The sequence below is a fragment of the Sceloporus occidentalis genome, unplaced genomic scaffold (genome assembly GCF_023333645.1).
Source record: "Sceloporus occidentalis isolate IW3139 unplaced genomic scaffold, rSceOcc1.0.p SCAF_32, whole genome shotgun sequence".
Taxonomy (NCBI): Eukaryota; Metazoa; Chordata; class Lepidosauria; order Squamata; family Phrynosomatidae; genus Sceloporus; species Sceloporus occidentalis.
This window is the reverse complement of record NW_028317012.1, coordinates 1,569,198-1,593,588: the sequence shown is the minus strand read 5'-3', so window position 1 is coordinate 1,593,588 and position 24,391 is coordinate 1,569,198. Positions and strand designations below refer to the sequence as shown.

The window sequence follows — 24,391 nt, the reverse complement described above, 5'->3', positions numbered from 1 at the left end:
GATTTTGGAGCAGCAGAGGGCAATCCATAATCTTGCCTCAGAGCACAATATTGGGATTACCTCTCCATTGAATAGGGAGGATTGGACAGTGATCGCCCAGCTAGTGGCAGTCCTTAAACCATTCAGGGATGCCACAGAAAATTTAAGCTCAAACACTGCCAGTCTGGCCCAGGTAATCCCAGTGTTCTCCCATCTAGGCAGCAAGATGGATGTGTTCCTTGGAAACCGTGAGGCTGTTCAAGGTGGCACTCTACATCCTGACGTAGCAGCCATAGCCAGGAAGCTGAAGGATCTGCTAAAAGTACACCTTCGCAAACGAATGGAAGAGAGTCCCGAAATGATGCTAGCGTGCCTTTGCGATCCAAGAATTAAGGGAAAGCTAGCTTTGAAATTTAATGTTCTCAGTAGGTACCGGGAGCAATTGGTCAACAAGGTGCGTGACTGGCAGCGTAAAATGGGAATGCTGTCCGAGGAGGGAAAGGTGCAAGAGGAGGAAGAGATGATGTGGTCTGCTACTCCTAGCAGCAGCATCAGCAGCAGTGCCACAAGCAGCACAACACAGCTGAGTGGAGCAGCTGCGTTTTGGGAAGAGGCACTTGGGAGTATAGTTGGACCATCTGACAGAGCTAGCAGCAGAAAGGAGAGTAGTGCTGCTGAAATGGTCAAACTTTACCTCTGTGAAGTTCCTTCTGCGTCTAATGTTGATCCTCTTAGCTACTGGGATGAAATGAAGAGTGTGTGGCCTGCACTCTCATGGGTTGCGCAGCAGCTACTATCATGTCCGCCAACCACTGTTCAAAGTGAGCGCGTGTTTTCTATGACTGGAAACATACTGAGTCCACAGCGCTCACGCATGGCACCTCATCTCATGGAGCAGATTGCCTTTCTTAAATTCAATCTGCCCAAGTTGGGTTATCCAGCTCTTAGCTTGGAAAGTTAATTTTTTTTCTCTGTAAAGGGGGCCCCCTGGACCTATAGGAAAGGGGGATCATGACTGCTAGCCCATGCATGGTGGTTTAGTTAGTTTCTCTCATTGGTGGGTAGCTGCAACAATGTTGCAGCTATCAGGGTTTATAGGAAGGTGAAGAGGTGACTCTTACCTCTTTTTCCTTGTACCAACAGCAGCTTCCAGACGTTCCAGGAGTTCCTGTTCTGCTGTTTGGCTCTAATACCTGCAAAAAAAGAAAAAAAAAACTTTTCAAACAGAAGAAGATAGGTGACAGTGAGCCTACTCCTGTACTTGCTATGGACGCTACCCAAATTGTCACCTTGCTGCGAGCTTATGCTGCAGCTAATGGTGGAACGTCCCTACAAGACCTGATGCTGCAGGCACAAAGCGAGGATGCCTCGCCGGCTGCAGCAGAAGTGGTGCCCGCGGTGATAGGGCGAAGAACGAGACGCTCCCGCCCTCCGGTACGTCTTAGCCCAAGCCCGGTCCGGCGGGCACGAGGGGGAGGAGTGCCGTCTTCGGCTGTGGCTCCTGAGGAGGCGATTCAGGATGCCGAGTCTCCGACCAGTCCTCCGGTTTTGGTCGTCAGCCGGCCGCGCCAGGCAGCTTCTCCATCGCCCGTCCGGAGAACCACGAGGTCAGGCCGCGCTTCCAGCAGTTCGGCGCGAAGACGGGGGCGTTCCAGAAGCCCACGAACGTCGCTCCTGATGACGCGCACAGCGGCTGACGTCAGCGCGCATGCGCATCTACGGCCACGAGGGAGCAGACGCCAGAGCTCGTCTGCTGGCAGGCAGACGGAGCACCCGCAGATCACGGTGACGTCACAGGGGATTCCGCGGCATGGGCGTCCGTCTAGTGAACGGATGGCCCCGGTTTTATCCCCCCAGCGGCGCTCTCACCCGAGAGTGGCTAGAGGACGGACGGCATCTCCTAGACCATCACACCCGGATCCGGATCTCGACCTCCACACCTCTGAGGATGATCTGCATGAGCCTCTTCAGTTGCCTGTCACATCTGCAGCTGCCCCTGGTGGTGAGTTTTGGGAGCACAGGGCATGGGATGTTGCCTCTAGTTGTCCAGGGGTTCCGGCTGAGAGTGGTGGGAGTGATCTGGTTAAACTGCTAAAGGCAGTGGTGGACAGGCTTGATACCCTTCGTCCAGCTGTTAATAGTAACCCAGCTGTTTTAGGTCATGGAGACGGTGCTCCTTTGTTTTCTGTTCCGGCTTCTGCATGTGAGTTGTCACCTTTGGGCATGCATATTCCTGCTGACATTAAAGAAAAAATTTGGCGAGGGGAATTTGTTGATGTTCTGACACTAGTTCCCCCTGATAGGGAATCGGTTGACAGACCACGGAGGTCGGAGGGCCACGATTCGGATAAGGTTAAACAGCTTCCCAGAAGCTTCGGTAATTGGTTGCAGGGTTTTTCGGCATTTTCTGCAATTTTATGTGAAAAGTTCCCAGAACGGAGTCCTTCGTTGTTTGCGTATCTTGATTTGATTTGGGGTGCTTACAAAGTTTACGGTGGTCAGTGCTGGTTCCTGTATGATCAGCAGTTCCGCCAGAAAATGGCGGTGCGTCCTGGTTTGCGTTTTGACATGCAGGATGGCAACCTGTGGCTGTTGCTTATGACTCCTGCTAGGCCTCTGCCCTTTCGGGGTGCCGCCGCTGCTGCCTCAGGAACGGCGGCGGCGGCGGCCTCCAAGAGGGGACTCTGCTGGCTCTACAGTGAGAGCCATTGTAGATGGTATAATTCCTGCAGGTTCAGACATGAATGCTCCCATTGTGGGGGAGCGCACCCAGCATTGCGTTGTTTTAAAAAAGGTAGAGGTTCTGGGGGTAAGCAAGGAAAGGATGACTCAGGTAAGGGTGAAGACGCGGGTGAGCGTCCAAAGGATGCGCCCGTGGCTCGCCCAGTACACTAAACGGCGTGATGCTTTACTGTTGGAGGATAGTTTCTCTAGAGGTTTCTGGATCCCTTTTGTTCCGTCTGATTCCCCTTCCATTTCCAAAAACCTACAATCTGTTCGGTTGAATGAGCAGATAGTTGCGGAAAAGCTTCAAAACGAGGTAGAGGCTGGTAGGATGGCTGGCCCCTTTTCTTCCCCTCCTTTCACCAATCTTAGAGTCTCTCCGCTCGGGCTAGTGCCCAAGAAGGAGCCAGGCAAATTCCGCCTCATCCATCACCTGTCATACCCTCCGGGTGTCTCTGTCAATGATGGAATTGACAAGGCTGAGAGTAGGGTTCATTATGCGTCTTTCGATAGGGCACTCGAGTTAGTTCGGGAAGCGGGTTCGGGTTGTTTTCTGGCTAAGGCGGACATCGAGTCCGCTTTTCGACTCCTTCCTATCCATCCAGCCTGTTTTCACTTGCTGGGTATATTTTTTCAGGGTTACTATTATTTTGACATGTTTTTGCCCATGGGGTGTTCTATCTCCTGCTACTATTTTGAAGTTCCTCGAGTGGGTGGTTAAGCTCCGGTCAGGTCTTCATTCGGTGCTCCATTATCGTGACGATTTTTTGTTTGTTGGTCCTTCTGGTACTTCGGCTTGTCAGCGGTTGTTGGACGAATTCCGCTCGGTTGCTCAGGAATTTCATATTCCTCTGGCGGAAGATAAGACGGAGGGCCCTTGCACGACGATGTCCTTTCTAGGCATTGAAATCGACACGTTAGCGATGGTTTTTCGCCTTCCACAGGCTAAGATTGACACTCTGGTTCAGCTATTGGAAAGATTTTTAGGTGCTCAAAAGGTTCAGTTGAAACAGGTTCAGTCTCTTCTAGGTCACCTGGTTTTTGCATCCCGTGTTATGCCCATGGGTCGGGCTTTTTGTAGGAGGCTGTCCTTATCGTTAGTGGGTGTGCGGAACCCTAGGCACTTTATTAGGGTTACTAGAGCCGTCAAGGAAGACCTTTCTGTGTGGCGCACCTTTTTGGATCAGTACAATGGGCAGACTTGTTGGCAGCAGGCTGAGTGCTTTTGCTCAGAGCTTGAGCTTTACACTGATGCCTCCGGCTCCATCGGATTCGGAGCATATTTCCAAGGTCAGTGGTGTGCACATGAGTGGCCTGCTGCTTGGGTTGCTTCCGATTTGCGACGCAATTTAACTCTTTTGGAGCTATTTCCTATTGTAGTTGCTGTTGAGCTGTGGGGTCATGAACTCGCTGATCGGCGTGTTGTATTCAGAACTGATAACATGAGCGTCGTTCACGTTATCAATCGTTGTTCCTCCAGTTCACTCCCGGTGTTGGCTTGGTTGCGTCACTTAGTTCTTCGCTGTCTCCAATTCAACATCTGGGTGAAGGCTAGACATATTCCCGGAGTGTCAAATGTCATTGCGGACTCATTGTCTCGTTTGCAGTTCAGTCGTTTTCGGGAGGTGGCTCCTTCGGCAGCGGTGTCCGGCCTTCCTTGCCCTACGCACTTATGGACCCTCGTTTCTCAGGCCTCCTGAAGCTCTTGGGTAGATCGTTGTCGTCGCAGTCGATCCAGGCTTATTGCAAGGTGTGGAAGTCTTGGTGGCTCTTCGCGGAAAATCGTTCCGGTTTTCGGGATAATGACGGTAGGATGCGGGCCACTTTGTGTTATCTCGAGAATTTAAGAATGTCGCGTCTTTCGGGTTCGTCTGCTGCACGTGACTTGTCTGCTTTATCCTTTTTGTTTCAAGCCTTAGGGTGGCAGGATGTTACCAAGGACTTTGTGATTCGTAAAATAATAAAAGGTTGGAAGAGGGGTAAGCGGCCGGATCGCCGGCGACCAGTCTCATTGTCCTTATTAAGGTCTATACTGTGTCATATTTCGTCTTTTTGTTATTCAGCTTTTGAACTCGCATTGTTCAAATCCGTTTTTTCTTTGGCTTTCTTTGGGGCCTTTCGCATTGGTGAACTTGTGTCGGTTAATAAGAGTTCCCCCGGCGGCATTTTGAGGGAAGATGTTTCCATCTCTGGCGGGCTCTTGGTTGTTAAAATTGTTAAAATTCGGAGATCCAAAACCGATCAGCAAGGCCGTGGTTGTTTGGTATCTTTGAGGAGAATTGGTGGTGAGTCCTGTCCAGTTGCTTTGCTAGAGGCCTTCTTGAGGGTCAGGCCATTGGTTGGGGGCCCATTATTTGTACATCTTGATGGTATCCCACTGACTCGATATCAGTTTTCTTCGGTATTCAAGCGTTGTCTCTCTGTAGCTGGGGTTGATTCTAGTAATTTTTCCTCACACTCCTTTCGTATAGGGGCTGCCACTGAAGCGTATAGGTGTGGTTTTTCTTCGGGTAAAATTCGTAGTATTGGTAGGTGGCGCTCTAATCGTTTTCGGCTTTATGTTCGCCCTCAGTTGTTGCTGTAATTGTTGTCTCTCTCTTTCCTAGGCCCCCCAAGATTGGTCTGGATCATCGGGCCTTCTTATATTCACTGGGCAGCTCTGAGGGCGGAATCGCGTGTTTACGGCAGGAATTTGGGTTTTTCGTTTGACGTGGCCCGCATCCGTTGGCGTGGTTTTCGTGGTCTTCGATGGGATCGTCTGTTTCATGAGTGTCGTTTATTGCACAGGTTTGCGCCTAAATTCATTATTTTAGTCATTCACGCCGGCGGGAATGACATTGGTACGGTTAAGACCATTTCCCTCATTCATCAGATCAAAGATGACTTGGCCAGATGTTGTTCTTTGTTTTCAGGTGTTACTCTAGTCTGGTCCGAGGTCGTTCCTCGCCCGGTTTGGTCTAATGATCCTAGGCTTAAGCCATTGGAGAGGTGTCGTAGGAAGCTTAATCATTCTGTCTCGAAATTTGTCTCCAGTATAGGTGGCGTGGTGGTTCGTCATAGAGAGCTGGAGGGTGATAATCGTAACCTCATGCGTAAGGATGGTGTTCACCTGAATTCTATTGGCCTTGATATTTTTCATTTGGGTCTTCAGTCGGGCATTGAAAGGGCGCTGTCGGCGGGGGGGGGCGCTTCCCGGCCCATAGTGGTCTCTGGTCCGGGTCGCGGTGGCGGTCTGGTCCCCTGGCCAGCGAGGTAATTTCAGGCAACCTGGATCATTTGCCCATAGCGGGCTTGGGGAGGCGTGTCCTGCGGGCGGCTCATGGCACCCGCAGGGCTGGGACTCTTGGTACAATCGGTGGTAATTTAACTGCCTGTTGGGCCTAGCGCTCAGCAGCTGGCAGGTTGTTTTCAGATGTGTATGTTTGGTTTCCGCTGGCCTGGGGAATGGTTTTAATAAAGCTGTGGCCAAATGCCCTATCCCACTCAATGGTGTCTAGTGTCTTTATTTCAGGGGGTTTGGGTGGGGTTATTTGGTTCTTCTTGTTTGTTCACCTTGCTATGGGTTTAAGCAGTCAAGGGGGCCCCCTGGACCTATAGGAAAGGGGGATCATGACTGCTGGCCCATGCATGGTGGTTTAGTTAGTTTCTCTCATTGGTGGGTAGCTGCAACAATGTTGCAGCTATCAGGGTTTATAGGAAGGTGAAGAGGTGACTCTTACCTCTTTTTCCTTGTACCAACAGCAGCTTCCAGACGTTCCCCTCCCGCCCGCCCCTCTATATTGGTCATGTATATTTTGTGTTGTATTATGTATATTGCTTTGTTTTTTCTTTCCTGTTTGTTCTCTTTATTGTCACAGCAGCGGTCTGGTCCCCTGGCCAGCGAGGTAATTTCAGGCAACCTGGATCATTTGCCCATAGCGGGCTTGGGGAGGCGTGTCCTGCGGGCGGCTCATGGCACCCGCAGGGCTGGGACTCTTGGTACAATCGGTGGTAATTTAACTGCCTGTTGGGCCTAGCGCTCAGCAGCTGGCAGGTTGTTTTCAGATGTGTATGTTTGGTTTCCGCTGGCCTGGGGAATGGTTTTAATAAAGCTGTGGCCAAATGCCCTATCCCACTCAATGGTGTCTAGTGTCTTTATTTCAGGGGGTTTGGGTGGGGTTATTTGGTTCTTCTTGTTTGTTCACCTTGCTATGGGTTTAAGCAGTCATGTTTAAGGTAGTTTCTCCCCTTGGTTGCACGTGTTTGTGGTGTGGCAACGTCTGCTACCTCCGCCGGTGTAGCCAATTTACGCTAGGGCCTAGTGTCTGAGTTCTGGAAGTCCGCTCCCAAACGCCATGGACTTGACAGACTTTCATGCTTTGCCCTGGGGTGAAACAGGTGAGCGGGTCGTCAATTGCCCACTCATTCACCTTTTTCCGTTTCCAACGCTGCTGCTGGTGGTTGTGCCAGTATCTTTTGCCAGTTCGCTTCCTGGCTGAAATCATGCCTGAAATGTCCCTAATGGAGAGGGTAGTTTCTCCCCCTGGTTGCACTTGCTGCGGTGTGGCAATGCCTGCTACCTCCGCCGGTGTAGCCAATTTACGCTAGGGCCTAGTGTCTGAGTTCTGGAAGTCTGCTCCTAAACGCCAAGGACTGACAGTCTTTGGATGCTTTGCCCTGGGGTGAAACAGGTGAGCGGGTCGTCAATTGCCCACTCATTTACCTTTTCTAATGTTGCTACTGCTGCTGGTGGTGGTGCCAGCGTCTCTTCTCTGCCAGTTCGCTTCCTGGCTGAAATCATGCCTCAAATGTCCCTAATGGTAAGGGCAGTTTCTCCCCCCTGGCTGCATCTGTTTGCGGTGTGGCAACGCCTGCTACCTCCGCCGGAGTGGCCAGCTTACGCTAGGGCCTAGTGTCTGAGCTCTGGAAGTCTGCTGCCAAACGTCTAAGACTGACAGTGTTTGGGTGCTTTGCCCTGGGGTGAAACAGGTGAGTGGGTCGCCAATTGCCCACTCATTCGCCTTTCCCATTTTTCAATGCTGCTGCTGGTGGTGGTGGTGGTGGTTGTGGTGGTGCCAGCATCTCTTCTGTGCCAGTTCGCTTCCTGGCTAGAGTCATGCCCAAAATGTCCCTAATGGTAAGGGCAGTTTCTCCCCCCTGGCTGCGTCTGTTTGCGGTGTGGCAACGCCTGCTACCTCCGCCGGAGTGGCCAGCTTACGCTAGGGCCTTGTGTCTGAGCTCTGGAAGTCCGCTGCCAAACGTCTAGGACTGACAGTGTTTGGATGCTTTGCTCTGGGGTGAAACAGGTGAGTGGGTCGCCAATTGCCCACTCATTCGCCTTTTCCATTTCCTTTTCCATTTCCATTTCATTATTTTCCTTCTGATACACAACCAACCAACCAAACATAACACACACAATAACACAAATAACACAGTGACATAACACATAACACATATAACACACAGTGACAACACACATAACACACATAACACATACACGTACAATGCACAAATCACAAGGACCTTTCCTCTTCTTATTTGTCCTGGCCTTCACTTCTGCACTCACTAGCATTAACGCTATAACTCACACTTCATACTATAACGTTTTTCCATCCACATACCTGCCAACAGACCCAACTTTTTCAGGGACAGTCCTGCTTTTTTCCAGTCCTGTCCCATCTAATTTAGCTATCTAGGTATGCAAATACACGTTGGTAGTTATAGCTCGGTAGGTAGCACTAGTATAAACATTAAATAAATATAATAAAGTACTAAATAATAAATCTAACTTTAAAATACATTTAAATAAACCCCTAATTTTTTTTTTAAAACCAATTAAAATTAAATTATTATTTAGACATAATACATCTTTAACCAAACCAGTGCACTGCTACTAATCTTAAACATAACCGTACATTAACCCTAAGCTATTTTTTAGTTCTTGCCCAACATTTTTCCATCCGCATACCTGCCAACACACCCAAGATTTTGGTGGACAGTCCTGCTTTTTTCCAGTCCTGTCCAGTAAAAGTTGGGTTGTTGCAAAGTATGCCATTGTGAATAGGTAGCAAATGTTAGGCATGTATTACAAGTGGTCCAAAATCAATTTAAAAATGTAAAATAATCCCTATTCTTTTATTAAACATCTATGGATGTGTGATTGTGTATGATAAACGGAGGCCAAGTTCCTTGGAGCATTTGTCATTTTGTGTACAGTACACCTCAGTACGTGTGTGCAACTCTATTGGTCGTTTCGGCAGGGGGCTGGCCTGCCATCAACTAATGAAGTGCGTTCTGCAATTTACTCGTTGATGCCAGACCAGCCCCCTGCCGAAACGACCAATAGAGTTGCACACACGTTCCTTCACGGCAGCTGCTGCTGCTCCAATGTGTTGTTAACCCCGTATTAACCCCTGCTAGGCAACCGGGAAGGAAACGAAGATTAAACGAGCACGAAGAATGTCCGCGAATATTCGCCCGAAGAGAAGACAGGAACGGGCGAATATTCGCGGAATACGAAGGTTTTTTTTCCCCCGAAGACGAGCACGAAGACGAACAGGAAGAGCCCCCTGGTGCCCAAGTCTAGTTTTTACGTTGATATGTGCCTCCCGATGGGTTGTTCTATATCCTGCTCCTATTTCGAATGTTTGGGTTTGGCTTCTATCCTGCATTATCTAGACGATTTCTTGTGTATCGGGTCGGGGGATTCGGGGGATTGTCTTCGTCTCCTGCACACTGTGCAGGCGTGATGCGTCGTTTTGGAGTTCCTCTTGCGGCCGACAAGACGGAGGGGCCGTCCACCTGTCTGAGTTTCCTTGGAATCGAGATTGATTCTGTGGCGATGGAGTGCCCCCTGCCTGTTGATAAGCTGGTTGACTTGAAGGGGTTTGTTGCCAGGGTGCGGGGGAGGCGGGAAGGTTCAGCTTTGTCAGTTGCAATCGCTGTTGGGGAAGTTGAACTTCGCTTGTCGCATTTTGCCGATGGGTCGGGTTTTTAGCCGGCGGCTGGCTGCGGGTGTTGTTCGGCCCCGCCATTTTATTCGGCTTACTCGCCCGCTGCGGGACGACTTGGCTGTCTGGGGGTCTTTTTTGGATGCCTACAATGGTCGGTCTTATTGGCAGGCGCCCCAGGTTTCTAATTCCCATCTTTACACGGATGCGGCTGTGTCGGTGGGTTTCGGGGCTATCCTGGGTGTGCACTGGTGGGGAGTTGGTTAGCCCTAGTAAGCGTGTTCCTGGGGGTGTTTTGGCGGAGGATGTGGAATTGGGGGCTGGTGGTCTGAGCTTTCGCATTCGGAGCTCAAAGACGGATGTCCTGGGTAGGGGGTCTTGCGTTCGTTTGGGTGCCATTGCGGGCTCCCCTATTTGCCCAGTGTCGTCGGTTCGCGAGTTTCTCCTGGTACGCCCGGCGGTGGGGGGTCCGCTGTTGGTGCATAAGGACGGGTCCTTTTTATCCCATTTCCAGTTTGTCGGCGTTTTTCGGAAATCGCTGTCAGTCTTGGGTGTTCCTGCCGGGTCTTTTGGGGGCCATTCCTTTCGGATTGGTGCCGCCACGGAGGATACCCGGGTTGGTTTGCCTGATTCCTCAGTGCAACGTATTGGGCGCTGGCGATCGGGTCGTTTTAGGTCGTATGTTCGTTTGGATATGCCTGTTTAATGTTCTCTGTTTTTTGTAGGTGTGGTTCTCCCTCAAGTCTGGCTCGTTGGACATTCCTTCGTCTTCTGGGCCAGGAGGGGGGCGGCAGTTCGCCCGAACGGGGAGCAGTTGGGGTTCTCTCCTCTTGCGGTTGAGGTGCGGTGGTTCGGGAAGCGGGGGATGCGGTGGGTTCATCTCCTCCTTGAGCTGGTTCGGTTGTCTCGGTTGTTGGGTCCTTCCTCGGTCCTGGTGATTCACCTCTGGGGGAATGATCTTGGGGTAGTCCCGGTCAGGACTCTGGGGGATACGGTTCTTCGGGACCTCGCTAGGCTTCTGGTTTTGTTTCCTGATGTCCGGTATGGTCCGAGGTGGTGTCTCGGAATTTTTGGCGGGTGGCGACTAACCAGCGGGCCCTGGAGCGGTCGCGGGTTAAATTTAATCGTTGGATTTCCGCGTTAATGGCGTGACGGTTCGGCATAGGGTGTTTGAGAGGGACGCGGCTAATTTGTTTCGGAGTGATGGTGTTCATTTGAATGACATCGGTTTGGATCTTTTCAATTTGGCTCTGCAGGAGGCTATCGGTCAGGCCATGGCGTGTGCTGATGGGGGCCCCCGCTGATTAGTGGCTGTTTGTGTGTCCTTGCCGGTCTGTTTTTGGTAAGTGATGGAGTTTGGATGATGGTGTAATGGAAGGCTCAATCCTCCCCTAACCTCTGGTGTTTTATTGGACGTGCCCACCGAGCTTGTGGACGGCTGGTGATTAGCATTGGTGGTGGGACAGCGAAAGGTAGCTGTCATCTTTGTTTGGACGAGGGGGGAGGTGAGTACCTGTGGTCTGGATTGTGCAGTGTGAGAGGCCGGCAAGGACGGGGTTAATTCGATTCCTGTGTTATGTTTGAATATGTTATGGTAATGTGTTATGTATATTTGTATTTATTATTTATCGGTTATTGTATATTCTTGTTATTGGTTTATGGTGTTTTGGGCCAACACAGTGTTTTATGGTTTATAATAAAATTGTGCTGTGGCCTGCTTTATCCAATTTCAGTCTCTGTGTCGTTATTTGGTGGGTTAAATGGTATCGGGTTCACAATGCACGGTACACACTACCTACATACATGATGTGTAATGATATGGTGTATCAGAGCGCCGCGCATGCTTATTGTTGTTATGTTTGCTTCTAACCAGTGACAGCCACCGACTACTACTCCGGTTTGAATGGCGAGGTTTCCTATTATTCTTTGAGCCCCGATTTTGGCATCTCCGAGGAGGGCGTTATCAGCCCCGTCCGGGAGTTGGATTACGAGAGGCCCAACCATCTTTACGAGTTTGTGGTTCTGGCGATAGACCACGGAGAAGACCCAAACACCGGGACAGCCACCGTCCGCATCCGTGTCTCCAACGTGAACGATGAAGCTCCGGAGTTCTCTCAAACCACGTAGGTGCAGCTCACGAGACTCTTCTTAGTTAGGGTAGGGCCGACATGGAGCTGGCAAACCTTTCCGCTTCACAGCGTGGAAGTAATGGATCCAAAACAGATTCAAACTTGAGAGTTTTGGGCAATCTTTCCCAAAGATTAATTGTTAAACTTTGGGCAATTTTCTAAGCTTCGCTTCCAAAGGGGAGGGCAATACAATGCTAGGTGATCATTTTAGAAGAGGGATAGTGTTGTCAGGTAATTAACAGCCACTCTATACTGCCCCCCGCAGGCCGGGGTGATGGCGTATGAAATGCCGTTTCTGTTGTCCTGTATGTTGCACTCGCTCTACCCGGGGTGCCGTGTATAGCCCTGATTGTCAGAATGATTGCAGGGCCATTAGTCAGTTTAATGAGCGTGAGATGGTCGTTTAAGGAGAGGCGTCTCGAGGGGCCAAAGTTTGTTTTGTTTTGTCCATCAACGCATCTCGGTGTATTGCCGGAATCCTTTCTTCTCTCCCTTCTTCTCCCCCATCACAAACTTGCACCTTCTGTAACTGATACATTGTTGCCCTACTTGTATTCTTTAACGCCTCCTTTGTCTTGCGAGACCTTCCCGCGAAGTCACTTTATTTGTTGTCGAGCGGCGTTAGCGTCCCTCCAGCCTGGTGCATTAAACGAGGGATTCACAAATAATCTCCTCTCCAGTCTCCTTCAATTTGCAGCCGTGTGATCTGGACAGAGCAGACGTCTCGGCGTAATGGCCGTTGGTTACCCTTTTTTCTCATTCAGGGTTTTCTCATTTCATATTTCTTCCGCTTGCACAAATTCATGCAATTTTTTTTTTTCTTTTTTAACCTATTATTAACGATGACATGTCTGTAACTGCCGCGATTCTTTGGAGCGCGATACATTTTAAAGCCGGGCGTAGAACGTCTATTACGTCTCTGCCGGGGAGAAGGTCACGGTTCGGTCTTTTTTCTTTATGGCGTAAAATATTGTAGCTTCACTCCCATAACCTAATACATTGTAATACATTGCGGTTCATCAGGTCTCTCCCAACGAAGGCGACTGCATAGACTTCATTCTCTAACTTCTTTGCCAGGGCCGGTGAGGCTGGGATGAGTTTTTGGCTCAGAAGGCCTATAGGTTTGGTGTTGGCCGAGCCTCGGGGTAGGAGGTAGCACTGAATGGGTCTCTTGGCAGCGTTTCTCTGCGGAGGAACTTGATTATGTACTCCGTTTTCTAGATACAGAACGTTTGTATCGGAGGAAGCTGCTCCCAACACCCTGGTTGCCACCGTACATGCCTTTGATCCAGATGGAGATCATGTGACTTACAACATTTCGGAAGGAAATAAAGAAGGGAGCTTTATTATTGATTCCGAGAAAGGTACGTAGAGCTATATTTTGTATACATCCATAACTAACCCCCCCCCCAATGCCACCGATGCTTTTTACAGATACCTGATGATTTCTCGCATATTCTGCTACATAAAGAAGAAAATTAGTCATCGAGATAAAATCGAGTTCCTCACCGGAATTCCGTCACAGTAACTATAACTTGAAGTTCCTAAATAGTTGAGTAGGTGGTATCACTTACCCTGGGTTAAGGATTTGTAACAATGGGACTGATTTATCCTCAAACCATTTAACAGGAATAATCCGTCTTGGTTCTAACCTGCTTCCAAAGCATCATGGAGCCGAGTATGTTCTGTATGTGACCGCCACAGATGACAATGCTTCGGGGGGTCCTCACAGCCTCACCAGCACGACTACAGTCGTCGTGAGAGTCGATGACGTCAACCAGAACAAGCCCGTCTTCCATCAGGTACCTCATACATTAAATCAAACTCCAGAAAACCACTTAGGAGAATCATCCCTTACTGAACGGCAACGAACTAAAGCCGCGTTAGAACTGTCCTTGGCTCCAAGATGTAGCCGGATCCTAACAGAAATGTGTGGATTTAACGTTATTTCCAGTGTGCCCAGTACCGTCACCACGCCATAGTCCTGGAGAAGCAGCCCCCAGGAACGTCTGTGCTGCAGGTGGAGGCAAAAGACGCAGACGTTGGCGTCAACGGTCAAGTGAAGTACGGGATCGTTCATCGCGAGGGCTCTCTTCCTGCATTCAGCATCCATCCGGACATAGGTGCCACCGCCTCCTATACCTTAAAGCCCTTTAAACATTGTATGGAGAGATGGGCTGCGGCACGGTGACCGAGGACACACTTTCCTCCCCAGTGTATTTGTGTTCTAGGTTTTTAATATGCTTTTTGCTGGATTGGTGGATACGCTTCTACCCTTCTACCCCAGGGTCAACAGCCAGAGGTGACATCATGGAGCTTCATTTGATTCTGTTAAAACCTGTGGGTCAGATAGGCTTGGCGATGCAGGTTTTAACCATGGTTGTAGGTCAGGTTAATCAGCCAAGCTTTTTTTCTCAAAAGCTTATGAGAAAATGTTCTTCACGTGTTATAGCAGGAATTGCCAGTCACATCGCCTCCGTGCTTTCTTTAACACGTTTCCCACGCAGGAGTCCTGACAACCCTTCAGAGCTTTGATCGGGAGAAGCAGAAAGTTCCCCGTCGCCATCAAAGCCACAGACCAGGCGGCCGAGCCTCTCATAGGGCTGTGCCAGATCAACATACAGATCCAGGACCAAAATGACAACGACCCCAGCTTTGAGAACAACCACTACGAATGTAATTGAGTCTCCGTGGGTAGAGTATGAGATCTCTACAAGCACCGAGTCCCCATCATGTTCCTCTGTCCTCTTCTAATTATAGCTTTAAGTGGAATTCAGCGTTAAGAGTCTTCCTAGATCTGCTGGTCCACAAGAGCTTGGCCAGCTCGCCCATGGGGTATTTGGGACCCCAGTGGACAACATAGAATTCAAATGTTTTCATTCTTGTCCCAGATTTCCTGAGAGAAGATGCTGCCGTGGGAAGCAGCTTCCTCCGCGTTGCGGCCCGTGATGACGATTATGGCGTGAATGGAACGATCATGTACTCCGTGTCTGGAGAGGAACCGGTGGCCTTCAGCATTAACACCTCTACGGGGTGGCTTTATGTTCGCCAGCCAATATCTCAGGTAACGTAGCAAGCGTTTACATGCTGTGTTTAGAGAACCAACTTACTTTTCAACAAGTGATAGTACTCTTAAATGAAAATATCGCGGGGTCACCTTCTGACCCCAGACCCCTTTATACAATATGACTTATAGTAGGATTGTAAGCCGCTATATATATAATGCAATAATAAAATATGGCGCACTTGTATCTCTCTTTTGTTCCTAATATTAAGTAACCGGTTTAATGTACATATTGCAAAACTACAATGTATCTCTTATGACAGCGAGTAGCTTTGTGTTTGGATATTTCAACTTTATGCTTTGCAAACACAGCTGGTGGCTTTTTAAGTGGGGACGTAACGGGGCTTTTTGGATAGTTTTAAGGCATTGTCAAGCTGTCATGTTTGCTTTTTCTGAAATCAAAAGTCTCTACGGCCAGACGACGACATCTGGACACTGATTGGAAGGCCCCCGTGTGAGTCCCCGAGGTTACCGCTAAATGAGACTCTCCATTGCAGAATGCCAGCTGTTTGCTGGGAATCGTCCACTGTCTTTTTTTTCTTGTTTTTTTGATACGTGCCTCTGGGTAGCTCTGCAATTGGAAATTGGTTGGGCGATAGAATGAAAAACCATACAAAAAAAAGAAAAGTACCATACAACTAAATAACACTTTGAGTACCAGAGTATGTGAGTGGTGCATGAAACTCCTCAACCATCTGTTACTCACAGCTTTTAAATCAATTGGGAGAGCAGTTTTGGGTTTGTTTTTTTTGTCGGGGAGGTTGCTGAATGGAGAAGGTTTAAGTGAATGTAATTCATTTTTTTGTCTTAACCTTTTTTTTCCCATCAGAAATCATTAATAACACTAGAGGTCACGGCCGTGGACGGAGGAAATAGAAGCACGCAGGTGGAAGTAGCCGTTCGAATCACAGATGCTCAGAATCAGCCTCTGGTCTGGGAAAAAGAAAGATATGACCTGGTGATTCCGGAAAATACCATGAGAGATACGCCTGTTGTGGTATGACGTGACCTCTGACCTGGAAACCAGTGGAATTTTTCCACCCGTCGGTGGGAACTGTACAATGCTTCCAGCCATTGGTAGGAGTCATAGAAGGATTCTGCCCATTGGTGTATGATCTCATTTCAATATGGATTTCTCCCTCATGCCCGGCTACCAGGGATCATTCCCATCTAGACATCTGCTTCCCGTTAGGCCTGATATGAAGCTAGTGAGAGGGAACGGGGTATGGAGACATCACCACTAAGGAGCCTTAATCACCCTTCTAATGTCTGTCATTTCCGAGTGGACTTCCTGCTGTTGAGGGCTTCTTTTTACTGTAATTCACTGTTAATTACACAATGTTCTGCCATTCCTACAGACCGTTAAAGCTTCCTCACTGCTGGGAGACCCTCGTGTGACGTACAATTTAGAGGAAGGGTTGGTCCCGGAGACTAACATGCCCGTTCGTTTCTACCTGACGGTAAATCGAGAAGAAGGCTCTGCCTCCGTTCTTGTAGCTGAACCTTTAGATTATGAAACAACCAGGACTTTTATCCTGAAGATCCGAGCTCAGACCGTTGCTGCTGTGCCATTGGCTGCCTTCACTACGGTGTACATTAACATTACAGGTAAAATCTTCGGATATCAATTCTGTGCCTGCGCTGCTAGAACAGCAAATGTGAAGCCGGACTTGTTTATATTGCAGATGTGAATGACAATGTGCCCTTCTTTACGTCGTCCATATATGAGGCCACCGTTACAGAAGGCCTTGAATTGGGAACATTTGTGCTCCAGGTGTCTGCATCTGACCAAGATCTCGGACTGAATGGAGAGGTGAGTTCATACGTGAAACCTCATCACACGCACACTCTGACTCCTATAGCTCTGTGTTCCTAGGTATACTAAATGCGGTACCAACTTATAAAATCTGCACCCATTGACGCATGTTCTTTAGATATCCCTGGTCCTTCTAGCCATAGCATATATTCCTGTAATTTGCACATGTAAAACAAAGTGCTTTATGGCCATACCAATCCGTAGGGCAGGGCCATACCAATCCGTAGGGCAGGGCCATACCAATCCGTAGGACAGGGCCATACCAATCCGTAGGACAGGGCCATACCAATCCGTAGGACAGGGCCATACCAATCCGTAGGACAGGGGCATATCAGTCTGTAGGAGAGGGGCATACCAATCTGTAAGACAGGGCCATACCAATCTGTAAAACAGGACCATACCAGTCTGTAAGACAGGGCCATACCAATCTGTAGGACAGGGGCATCCCAAACTGTAAGACAGGGCCATACCAATCAGCAGGACAGGGTCATACCAATCAGCAGGACAGGGCCATACCGATCCATGGGACAAGGCCATAACATTTCATAGCATAGTGCCATACCTATCAAGAGGACAGGGGTGCATACCAGTTTATAGCACAGGGCCATTACGATTCATGGGACAGGGCAATACTGATTCATAGGATCAGGCCATACTGGTTCAAAGGACAGGGGTGTATAACAATTCATAGCACAGGGCCATACCGATCCATAGGAGAGGGGTGTATACCAGTTCATAGTACAGGGCCATACTGATCCGTGGGACACGGCCATACCAATATCTACACTAGATCAGGGGGTCAGCACGTTAATTAGAGTTACTGATGCCACATAGGGGGGTTTTCTCGCCTGATAACACTGTCTGGTATTAGGGCCAGATTGTTGATTGTCGAGGGGTCACGTGTCAGTTAAAGCCACAAATAAATAATAAAGAGCAGACAGACCTTTTGCTCATCGGATCGCAGCATTTCCTGCGCACCGGCATTACTGTTACGTTAATAATATATGTAGTCCTGGCAGAACGTGTTCAGTAAAAGCTTCCAGGCCTTTGCAACAAAGAGCATTAGTGGTTTTCCATCAGTTCCACCTCATATCAGCAAAGTGTTTTCAAGCCAGCCTGCGCTAACTGTGGTCTGATTGTCTTGCTCCAGATCACCTATTCTATTTTAGAAGATCGCAGCGGAGACCATGCTCTGTTCCACATCGATCCCCAGACGGGAGTCATTTACACAGCTGCCGTGTTTGACCGGGAGACCAAGGGCTCGTATCTCCTAGAAGTTATGTCGGCAGATGGATCAGAGTCTGCTCGACCTGGAAAACATGGGCAACCCAATTCTGGTGAGGATAATATGGGGTTTATTTTGGCACAGTGGCCTTACTGCTCAACCAAAATGCAGCATACATCCCAAGATCTATTCCTAAATAGTTGCCCACAACCATCCCCACCCCAAGGTCCTGCCGAGATACCCATAGCCCTCCCTACCCCAAGGTCTGATCCTGCGAAGTTGCCCACAAACCACCCCAATGTATGTTCACAAAGCAGTGCCCATAGCCCATAGCCCATAAAACCTCAATGCCTCATCCTTCTGAGGTGCTCATAGCCCTTCATACCCCAACGTCTGATCCTGCTGAGATGCCCATAGCCCTTCATACCCCAACGTCTGATCCTGCTGAGATACCCATACTCCTCCATACCCCAACGTCTGATCCTGCTGAGATGCCCATAGCCCTTCATACCCCAACGTCTGATCCTGCTGAGATACCCATACCCCTCCATAGCCCAACGTCTGATCCTGCTGAGATACCCATACCCCTCCATACCCCAAGGTCTGATCCTGCTGAGATATCCATGCCCCTCTTTACCCCAACATCTGATCCTGCTGAGATACCCCAAAGTCTGATCCTGCTGCAGTGCCAGAGGGAGGGTCAATTGTTACGTTGGTAACTCTCAGCCCTGTTACCTCCTCACCTTTTAAATATTTAGGGTTGGGCACACCTTTCAACATGTAAAGAAACCCCGGGATTAACTCATGCAGTTCTGTTCGTATAAAATGACTTTAAGCTGCCAGAAGTTTATGCAAATCATGTAACTTTTTGTGTATTTAAATTAAGTTATGCGCAAAAAATGAAATGTATTCTTTTATGCAATGCTAATGAAATTCACTAATATCATTAATTTATAATGGTGTTCAAAAGGATCTACGTCCTAACGCTCCTCTGAAGAGCAGCACGGTTTGCAAATGAGAACAAATTAACCCCAATAAAATGCGTTATTGGGGCGATTGGCCAGAAATAATTTTTTTTTTTTTAAATGAGCCATTGACATGGGGAGTTATACTCGTGTTATCCATTGAAACAAATTCCCGTCCACATTCATCTCATCTTCAAGAGCTTTGGAATAACGCGGCTGTATAAGTTGTTTCCGAGCCGCAGGGTCTGTCCGCGGATTGTCTGCATATTAGTTTTCATTTAACATGCGGGCGGACAGTTTAAGGAATTGCGGCTGACAGAAGTGCCTCTGTGAAGTATTTTAATCTCCTGCCTCTCGTCTCTGCAGACTCGGCGTACGTGAGCGTTTTCATCAGCGATGTTAATGATAACCAGCCGGCCTTCGCTCAGCGCGCTTACCACGTTAACGTGCAGGAAGACCAGGACGTGGGGTCCATTGCTGCCCTTGTCAGTGCCACTGATCTTGACGAAGGTGAAATAAGTGTGACCGAGTTGTAAGAGAGTTACAGAGCTCTGCCCCCAAAGAGTTATAAATGTAGGAATGTGACCAAGGATAGTTCAGCTGGGTCTAGGAATGTGACCAAGGATAGTTCAACTGATACCCCTAGACCAGGGGTTTCCACCCCTAGTTCTCAAAAGAGTAAAGAATGGTAATAAACTGATTTTTTGTACCAAGAAGAAATTGCTAATCTACATAAAGTCCATGTTACCAGTGGCGACTCTAGAAACAATACATAGGGGGGGCACACAAGATATCACAGTCAAACTGGGGGGGCATTCATAATTTCCAAAAGTAATGTGCTATGGAATTATACTTTTGTTATTGGGCTAAAATAATACTTGATCATTCAACATGGGAAGCCTGAAGCCACAATTGAGTGCGACTAATCCTTGAAATAAATATTATAACACAATAAATAACTTTTCCAGTAAATGATTTCAGGGCCTTGAACGTTTTGTCCCCTGAAGTCACTACAACTTCAGGAGGGCATTTTATCTCTGGATAAATATAAATTAAATAATTCCTACTGTAAGTTAAGTGCCAGGAAACAGATGACCAAACACACACACCAACACAGGCTCTGTCACACGAACACCCAGACACACACACCAGGACAGGCTCTGTCACACCAACACCCAGACACACACACCAGGACAGGCTCTGCGACACAGACACCCACACACATCAGGACAGGCTCTGCCACACCCACATCCAAACACACACACACAAGGACAGGCTCTGACACACTGACACCCAAACACACACCCTAGGACAGGCTCTGCCACACTGACAACTGAACACACACACCAGGACAGGCTCTGCCACACCAACACCCAAACACACACCAGGACAGGCTCTGCCACACCAACACCTATACACACACACCCGAGGACAGGCTCTGCTACACTGATAACCAAAAACACACAAACAGCAGGACACAATCTACGTCACAGACGTCTACATCAGGATGGATTTTTCACACTGCATTGTCGTTTATACCCCCCTTAGTGTTTTTGCCCCTTGTGTATTGATTCCCCTGCTGCCCATATATATTAATATTAGCCCCAGTTGCCGATAGCAGGTATAGATCAACACATTAACACACAAACCAAGCTTTACATGTATAGATCAACTGATATTCACTTGTGATCTCAGCACTGAAGGTATATATCAAATAAACAGAATCAGACATACAAATCCTGTATTTGCAGGTATAGATCAAATAAATACATGGAAACAGCATTGCCGGTATTAATCAACTGAATAAGACATACAAACCCTGTATTTGCAGGTATACATAAATAATGTATGGAAATATATAGATATGGATCTACAGAAGAACACACAAACCCAGCTTTGCAGGCATAGATCAACTGGAATTCACATAAAAACACGGCATTAAAAGGTATATTTAAAACCCCCTAAATTACAGGCATAGATCACAAGTTGCGTCCACACTGCCCACACAGCAATCACACTCCTATCATACCAAGGCAACCAGTAAATGCTGGTACCTAGGCAAGATGGGACTGTGCTTGCTGTGATTGCTGTTAGCAATCACACTCCTATCATGCCAGGTCAGCCAGTAGATGATGGTACAGGGTGGCTGTAAGTGATGTGTAGACCCCATACTGCTGGCAGCATCAATACACAAGGGGGCAGCTAGCTAGGTTTCAGCATGTACTGGCTGACTTGGCATGATAGGAGTGTGATTGCTAACAGCAATCAAAGTCCCATTATGCCTAGGTTCCAACACTTACACATCCAACCAGTAAATGCTGGAACTAGGCATGATGGGACTGTGATTGCTGTTAGCAATCACACTCCTATCATGCCAAGTCAGCCACTACATGCTGGTACAGGGTGGCTGTAAGTGATGTGCAGACCCCATACTGCTGGCAGCATCAATACACAAGGGGACAGCTAGCTAGGTTTCAGCATGTACTGGCTGACTTGGCATGATAGGAGTGTGATTGCTAACAGCAATCAAAGTCTTATCATGCCTAGGTTCCAGCACTTACACATCCAACCAGTAAATGCTGGAACCTAGGCATGATGGGACTGTGATTGCTGTTAGCAATCACACTCCTATCATGCCAAGTCAGCCAGTACATGCTGGTACAGGGTGGCTGTAAGTGATGTGCAGACCCCATACTGCTGGCAGCATCAATACACAAGGGGGGCAGCTAGCTAGGTTTCAGCATGTACTGGCTGACTTGGCATGATAGGAGTGTGATTGCTAACAGCAATCACAGTTCCATCATGCCAAGGTTCCAGCACTTACACATCCATGCTATCACACACACATTCATTCATATACTCATTCATCCACAGATTAATTCCCTCAATCACCCAGACCCATTCAAACACCCTCCCCACCCCCTTACCTGCGCTGCAGCTCCTCGATGCCGCTGACAGACTTCAGCAGGGGGCGCGGCCTCCCTCTGCCTTCTCTGCTAGCTTCCGCTTCCTCTATGCAGTACAGAAGACCCTCCCACAGGTAAGTAGCAGGGCTCGAGGTGCGGCCCAAGTAAGATCGGTTGCCCTGGCTGCCGATCTTACGCGGGCCGCACCCTCTCTCTCCTCCACATAAAAAAAAAAAAAAAAAGACTGGATTTAAAGTCGCATTGCGACTTTATTCCAATTTCGGCAGGGGGGCAACAGGGGGGGCAAGGATTAACCTAGGGGGGGCAATTGCCCCCCCTTGCCCCCCTGTAGCGACGCCACTGCATGTTACGGAAGTTTGGTGAGCAAAGGAATTATCAGTAACTAGTAATATCTCATTCCTGTGCTTATCAGTAATGCAGATCATTCATTTGACATACAAGTCATTCCGTTTAAAGGGAAGCTGTTTGGTTTGGAAGAAGCTCTCAGAATGTTTGTTTATGTTACAGGGATGAATGCAAAGATCCGCTATCAGATCACAGCTGGGAATAACGGGGGAGCCCTGGATGTAGACCCAGAAACCGGCGCTGTCTTCATTTTCCAGCCACTGAATTACGAGGAGGTGCCGGTCTATGAACTCACTGTGCTGGCGTCGGACGGGAAGTGGGAAGATTATACCACGGTCATGATCAACGTGTTGAACAAAAATGATGAGGCTCCGGTTTTCTCGCAGAACGAGTACCAAGGTCACATAATGGAAGAACTGTCACACTTACCGGTTTTGGTACTGGTACTTTGAACATGTTTCCAGAATTTGTTTGACTTCATCTTCCTTATAACTCTCAGAACAAGGGGGTTAGGGGTATTCTTCAAATGTTCTTGGCCAATAATAACAATACTACTGTGTTTACTCTTTGACGTATGTCAAGGTTTCTGCTGTAGACCCAGATGACCGAGAACAAGGAACCATGAAGTATTTTCTGCATGGAAGCGGAGCAGGTAATGTTTTTACCATAAATGAAAGGACAGGAGGAATATTTGCCCAAAAGCCTCTGGATCGCGAGGAACACGCTCTCTGGAGGTTTGTGGTTCTTGCCACAGATGAAGGAGGAGATGGCCTCACAGGATTTGCCGATGTGATCATTTATGTAGATGATGTGAATGACCACGTACCGCATTTCATCTGTGAGAGAAACACCTGCAGTGGAGATGTGCTGGAAAACGCTCCTGCCAACGCGTCCGTCATGGAGATGAGTGCAGTTGAACCAAGGGTTCCAATGCTATTCTGACTTACTCCATCGTTAACAATCCCCTGGATTTGCTTAACCGAAGCATCTTCGGCATAGACTCCACCACCGGTGTTATTTTTACAGCCCTCGGGAACCTAGACCGTGAAGAGACAGATACTTACTTTCTTCTTATTGAAGTTGAAGATGGCGGAGGAATGAGTTCCACCGGTACGGCAACTATTCATGTTCTAGATATAAACGATCACGCACCGGTGTTCACTCAGGATACGTGGCATGCTACCGTCTGGGAGACAAGTGAAATCAACTCTAACGTCCTTCAGGTGGTGGCAGTAGATGAAGATGACGGAGAAAACGCTTTATTGTCATTTAGCATCGTTGGAGGAGACCCAGGCCACGCATTCACTATTGAAAGCAACCAAAAGGAGAAACACGCGATAATTAAACTTAATAAGAAGCTGGATTATGAGATCCCTGAGGAACGGAGATTTAACCTTACCATCGAGGTCCGGGACTGTGATTTTTCTTCAGTTTCCCACTGCCTGATCCGAATTAAATGGACAGTTTGTTTATGGCGTTCACGCGGAGTCTGATGTCTTCAGTCAGTTTTATGTTGACCAAAGTGGGGCTGTCAAAGTGGTGAAAGCCCTAGACCGGGAGGTGACTTCCCAATACCTCCTGGTCATTGTAGCTTCAGACCGGGGTATCCCAGTTCAAACAGGAGGCGCAACTGTCATTCTAGACCTTCTGGATGTTAACGACAACGGGCCAGCATTGGCTGCTCTGTACAAACCTATTGTTTGGGAAAACATTGTAAGTGAGTAGCCTCAATAGTCTCTTCTCTGCTGTTGTGACCAGTATTGTAGCTATTAATTATATCTTTACGTTCTCTGTCCCAGATGCATTATTTTACATGTTTTGGCTCCAAGTCTTTAATAACCCTTCCTATCCGCCCCCCCCCCCCGAACATCAGTTTGGTTATACGTACGTTCTCTTGATAAAGAGGCAGGAATAATGTTTGTTTTTAAACTGATTATAGAGACCCACGGCGAATGGTGGCTGTAAGATAAAGGTCGTTCTAGACACGTCATTTTTTGCTAGAAGATTTATAAATATGAATTTTATATTTGTACATAAAATTAATAATTTAAGCATACGAGAGATCGAAACAAAGGAAAAAATAATTAATCTCCTTGTCAAGGACAGACACGCAGGCCCACTTATTTTTTTTACATTTTTTAAGTAGGCTAATGACATGTAAAATATTGATATTTATTAGATCGCTTTAAATCTACACAATGAGTTTACATCCAAAAATCCCTCCTGGCAAACGCCGCCAAGTGAAAGTGAGCAGCAACAGTGAACGAATGATCTTTAGTCAACGTTAA

General features: G+C 48.1%; 1 pseudogene; it reads left to right on the top strand.

Annotated features, from left to right (window-relative positions):
• LOC149298460 (neural-cadherin-like) overlaps positions 1-23,828 on the top strand; it is a 42,353-nt pseudogene extending 18,525 nt beyond the window's left edge.
• The last annotated feature ends 563 nt before the right edge of the window (positions 23,829-24,391 follow it).